Raw genomic sequence first — 6,567 nt, forward strand, 5'->3', positions numbered from 1 at the left:
TTGCCTGCAAAGTTTTCTGGCAGTGCCCCTCCCGAGACTAGGCTCTGGATCTGCCCCTGGGTCCTGTGTGCTTATAAAAGGGGGGGGGGGCATGGCCAATGCACGATCTGCATAGATGTCCGAGGAGAGAGCTCTGAAGCACTAGCAAGGATTACAGCGACAAACAACATCAAAAAGCAGCGATTCCGCACAAGATCATCAGGGGACATACACCCACTACCCTCGCAAGGAGGAACAGGGACCTCAAAAACTGACAGCCTTTTCCCCTTACCAGCGCAAGGTAGCAGACAAGATGGCGCTGGCTGCACGGCCCCTGCTACCTCTCACACCATCAGTGCTCACTAGACAGATATGCTGGATGAGACACCCGCGGCTACGGAGGATGCAGACGGACACCTATCCCCTTCCAGAGTGGACTCCCTCAGCCCTTCCTGCTGCAGCCCAGCAAAGGCACGTCTGAAGCTGGACCTTGCTAACCAGGAACAGAAGGTAAGCCACGATGCTGATCCCCTAGACCCCAGCATGATTGAAGTGTCACCAATAGCCTCATTCCCAACTACTAACCAGCCAGTAATGGACATCCAACTCAAACAGATGCTGTTAACCCTTCATAAGTCACCCCATGCTGACATTCTTACTCTAACCAAGAAATTCTCCAGGGAAGTTTACTCACTGGTCAACAGAGTACACACTATAGAGCAATCTATGGGAGAAATGACCACTACCATTAAAGAGGAAGTAAACCCTGATGAGTTTACTTCCTCTTTCATTCCCTGCAAAGGTAAAGCATAATGGACTACTATGCATCGCATAGTAGTCCATTATGTGTCACTTACCTGACACAGGAGCCAGCGAAGTCACCGCTGTCCCCTGTAGTCCGGCGCATCCATCTTCTTGGTGTGGTGTTGCTGCTCCGCCACTGTCATTTGGCGAAGCCGCGATTACGTCACTCCCACGCATGCGCACGGGAGCCACCACGCGCGGCATATTCGACGTTGACGGTGCCGCGCTCAGTGCACCTGCGCGCTGCTGTCTACGGTGCATGCGCTGTAGACAGTGGTTCCTGTCTTTCAGCAAATATCTCCTAAACCGTGTAGATATTTCTTGGACCTACAGGTAAGCCTTAATCTAGGCTTACCTGTAGGTCAAAGTGTGTTGTAAGGGTTTACAACCACTTTAACGACCTAGTGGAAGCCCATGACGAAAACATAGAAGAACGAGCATGGCTCAAAGCAAAAATAGCCGACTTAGAGGACCACTCGAAGAAGCATAACCTCCAACCCAGAGGTATTCCTGAAGCGATCCAACCACCAGACCTTAACCACTTCCCACCCGGCCACTGCATATAAACGGCCGGGTGGGAGCTCTCTACTCCTGACAGGACGTTCCCGAACGTCCTGTCAAAGAAGCGGGATCGCGCGGGCGCGCTCCCGCGCAGCTGCGCGATCCCGATGCGCGCGTGTCCCCCGCACACGCCGCATCTCGGATCGGCAGGAGGGCAATGTAATTTGCCCTCCTGATCCGCACGATGGCTGTGTCTAATCACAGCCATCATAAGTAAACAAAGGGGGGATGGGCGGCAGAAAACCGGTGATCACGCCGCCACGTGCCCGCGCAGCGGCGCGATCTCGATCTGCCTGACACCCCCGGAGACCGGAGAGAAAAATACAACAGGAGGGCCATGTGATCACCAGGCGCATCACCAGGAGGGCACCAGGAGGGCCATCACCAGGCGCATCTGCCCGGCCATCACCAGGCGCATCTGCCCGGCCATCACCAGGCGCATCTGACCCGGCCATCACCAGGCGCATCTGACCCGCCATCACCAGGCGCATCTGACCCGCCATCACCAGGCGCATCTGACCCGCCATCACCAGGCGCATCTGCCCGCCATCACCAGGCGCATCTGCCCCGCCATCACCAGGCGCATCTGCCTGCCATCACCAGGCGCATCTGCCCCGCCATCACCAGGCGCATCTGCCCGCCATCACCAGGCGCATCTGCCTCGCCATCACCAGGCGCATCTGCCCGGCCATCACCAGGCGCATCTGCCCCGCCATCACCAGGCACATGTGCCCCGCCATCACCAGGCGCATCTGCCCCGCCATCACCAGGTGCATCTGACGCCCGCCATCACCAGGCGCATCTGACCAGCCATCACCAGGCGCATCTGACCCGCCATCACCAGGCGCATCTGACCCGCCATCACCAGGCGCATCTGACTCGCCATCACCAGGCGCATCTGCCCACCATCACCAGGCGCATCTGCCCGCCATCACCAGGCGCATCTGCCCCGCCATCACCAGGCGCATCTGACGCCCGCCATCACCAGGCCCATCTGACGCCCGCCATCACCAGGCCCATCTGACGCCCGCCATCACCAGGCCCATCTGACGCCCACCATCACCAGGCCCATCTGACGCCCGCCATCTGACATCTTCCGCCCGCCATCTGACATCTGCCTGTCAACATGACTAAAAGGTCGTACAGCGCAGAGGAGGCTTTCCAGATGCTCCAGAGTATGTCGGACGAGAGTAGCGGGGAACTCTCTCCGTCAGACTCGGATATTGATTATGAGCCAGTGGAAAGCAGTGGCTCCGAGATGGAAACCGAGGAAGATAGAATCCTAACAAGGAGAAACGGGAGAAATGAGCAGGCGCAGACATCAAACAGCAGCGCACCACTCCAGGATGATATGCAGGCATCCACCAGCAGCGCAGCACTCCGGGATAGGCAGGCATCCACCAGCAGTTCTGCAACCTTCCTTGAAGATAGGCCAGATACTAGCAACGGAGCATCCCATCAACGAGGCAGTGCCCATACTAGCCTTCCAGATGTTCTGCTGTATCCAACATGGCTGCCCGATACGTCAGTAAAACCTGTTATTCCCCTTTTTACATCCCAGCCAGGCCCTCAGATACAGACGGAAAATGTAACCCCACTTTATTATTTTCATTTATTTTTTACCAATGATCTCCTAACCGACATTGTGGAGCAATGTAATCTATATGCCAGCCAACATATAGCCAACAATCCTAGTTCTTCCTATGCCCGTCCTTTTTTTTGGAAACCCCTCAATGTGGAAGAATTTAAAATTTTCCTTGGCCTAACCCTCAACATGGGGCTAACAAAAAAAAATGAAGTCCATTCCTACTGGTCTACCCAACCGATCCACCACATGCCGGTCTATTCATCAATTATGCCCAGAAACCGTTATGAGATGATCATGAGATTTTTACATTTCAATAACAATGCCCAATGCCTCCCTCGAAATCATCCCAGTTATGATAAATTATTCAAAATTCGGCCCCTAATCAATTTTTTTTCAGCCAGTTTCAAACAGATGTTTACCCCTGATAAAAATATTTGTGTGGATGAATCCCTATTACACTTCACTGGGCGACTTGGAATACAACAATACATGCCCAGTAAAAGAGCCAGATGTGGGGTAAAATTTTATAAGGCGTGTGACAGGGCCACGGGTTACACATATGACTTCATAATTTATGAGGGAAAAGACCGACAGCTAAACCCCCCTGGATGCCCTACCTACATGGGAACAAGTGGCAAAATTGTCTGGCAGCTGATCCAACCATTGCTTGGGAAAGGTTACCACCTATATGTAGACAATTTCTACACAAGTCTCCCACTTTTCCGCCATCTGTACCTAAAGCAGACTGTGGCCTGTGGGACAGCACGGACCAACCGCAAAGGCTTCCCACAGATATTGGTCACCAAGAAATTGAAACCGGGTGAAATGGCCAGTATGCGGACTGACGAGGTACTAGCGGTGAAGTGGAGAGATAAAAAAAGAGATGTCTACATCCTTTCCACAATACACAATGACACCTTGGTGGAACTGCAAAGAAGAAAAGGCCCCATCCAGAAGCCAAAATGTATCCATGAGTATAACTTATACATGGGGGGGTGGATATGAATGACCAGATGATGCAGCCCTACTTGGCCACCAGGAGATCACTGTTTTGGTACAAGAAAGTCGCCGTTTATTTGATGCAACTGGCCATGTTCAATTCGTATATTATTTTTTCTAAGAGCACCCAAAGTTCCCTGACCTATCTAAGATTTCAAGAAGATGTCATCACAGCCCTTGTCTATCCCCATGGCCAACCCACTCAACTAATTCGGTCTGATGCAGTAGCCAGACTCCATGAAAGGCACTTTCCCGACATCCTCCCTCCTACCCAAACAGGTCGCAAACCCCCAAAAAAATGCTGTGTGTGTACAAGTAGAGGAATTCGCCGTGACACCCGATACTACTGTCCAGACTGTCCCTCCCAGCCAGGACTCTGCATTGGAACTTGCTATCGAAGCTATCATACTTCAGTAAACTATTAGTAAAGTGAAGATGATTTCTTTCCAGTTTCCACTTTCTGCCATTTCTGTGTATGACCCGGACTGTTAAATGACTATGCCTCTGCCAAACATATTTCTGCCTTCAACGTGAATTGACCTCGGCCTGTTAAATGACCAAGCTTTTTGCCTGCCTCCTGAACTGATCATTTGCCCTGCCACTGTACAGCACAGGGGTCTCACATGTGAGGGGCTCCAGAAAAAGTTTTCCGAGTGGAGAAAACCTTTTTCTCCATGTTTTTCGTTTTCTCTGATTAGGGTCTGGAGACTCGGAGGCTTCGTAGAGATTTGGGTGGGAAGAAGTCTCTACCCCTGTCCTCGGGTCTTACCTGACCAAGGCCCAATGTACAAAGTGCCGCCTGCTGCCATCTGAACTGGCCCTGCCTTTGCCTGCCACCTGAACTGGCCATGCCTGTGCCTGCCACCTGAACTGGACATGCCTATGCCTGAACTGCCTGCTAAACCTTGGACTGTACTGAACCATGTTCATAATTTTCCATATCTGTCTGCTGCCTGGACAATTCCTGGACATTTCCTTTGGCTGTCTAGAAAATGCTTTGACTGCTCTGGAACGGTGTCCCTGCCTGCTAAAACCACAGGTGAGCCTTTTTTTTACCCTTTGCTCAGCAGAATGTATTTTGGTGTGTAATTCTTGGTGTGTACATGCTATATGTTAGAAGCCTGAAGGTGGTACTTGTATGTTGGGCTTCTGTATGCGGCCAGGCTGTGGAAAAGTCTGACACATGGGGTATCGCCATACTCAGGACGAGTAGCAGAATGTATTTTGGGGTGTCATTTTGGCTATGTACATGTTATGTGTTAGAAAGATCTTCTAAATTGACAACTTTGTGAAAAAAAAATAGGTTTTCATTTTCTTTCCACGTATTCCAAAAACTTGTGGAAAGAAATTACATGTTCAAAAGACTCATTATGCCTCATAGAATATACATTAGGTTGTTTTCTTTCCAAAATGGGGTCACTTTGTGGGTAATTCCATTGTCCTGGTGCTCCAGGGCCTTCAAAAATGTAATAGGTACTCAGGAAATGAAATGTGTAATTTATGCCTTTAGAACGCCTGATGGTGCTATATGGATGTTGGGCCTCTGTATGTTGCTAGGCTGTGGAAAAGTCTGACACATGGGGTATCGCCATACTCAGGACGAGTAGCAGAATGTATTTTGGGGTGTCATTTTGGCTATGTACATGTTATGTGTTAGAAAGATCTTCTAAATTGACAACTTTGTGAAAAAAAAATAGGTTTTCATTTTCTTTCCACGTTTTCCAAAAACTTGTGGAAAGAAATTATATGTTCAAAAGACTCATTATGCCTCACAGAATATACATTGGGTTGTTTTCTTTCCAAAATGGGGTCACTTTGTGGGTAATTCCATTGTCCTGGTGCTCCAGGGCCTTCAAAAATGTAATAGGTACTCAGGAAATGAAATGTGTTTCATGTGTTGAAATGTGTTAATTTATGCCTTTAGAGCGCCTGATGGTGCTACATGGATGTTGGGCCTCTGTATGTGGCCAGGCTGTGGAAAAGTCTGACACATGGGGTATCTCCATACTCAGGACGAATAGCAGAATGTATTTTGGGGTGTAATTGCAATTATGCCTGCACCATGTGTGAGAAATAACTTGTAAATATGATAATTTAGTCAAGAAAAAAAAAAATATATATATTTCTTAATTTTCCAAAGCATTGTGGGGAAAAAATTGCAACTTCAAAAAATTCACTACGCCTCTTACCAATTACCGCAGACTGTCTTCTTTCCAAAAAGGGGTCATTTGGGGGGTTATTGTACTGTCCTGACATTTTAGGGCCTCAAGAACTGAGATAGGCCATCAGTGCATTAGGATTGATACATTTTCAATTATGCATAGCATGGCTTGTAGGCTCTATAACTTTCACACAAACCAATGATCATACACTTATCAGGATTTTTTTTACCAAAGACATGTAGTAGAATACATTTTGGCCTAAATTTTCACCAAAATTCGATTTTTTTGGTTTCTTTTAAAAGAGAAAGTAGAAAATTTTGTTTTTTTTTCAAAAAATTTGCTCTTTTTTCGCTTATATTACAAAAAATAATAAATGAAGTGGTGAATAAATACCACCAAAAGAAAGCTCTATTTGTGTGAACAAAATGATAAAAAATTCATTTGGTTACAGTGTAGCATGACTGAGTAATTGTC

This window comes from Lithobates pipiens, unplaced genomic scaffold, assembly GCF_037356315.1.
Source record: "Lithobates pipiens isolate NorthernLeopardFrog02 unplaced genomic scaffold, aLitPip1_a1.2 Scaffold_16, whole genome shotgun sequence".
NCBI lineage: Eukaryota > Metazoa > Chordata > Amphibia > Anura > Ranidae > Lithobates > Lithobates pipiens.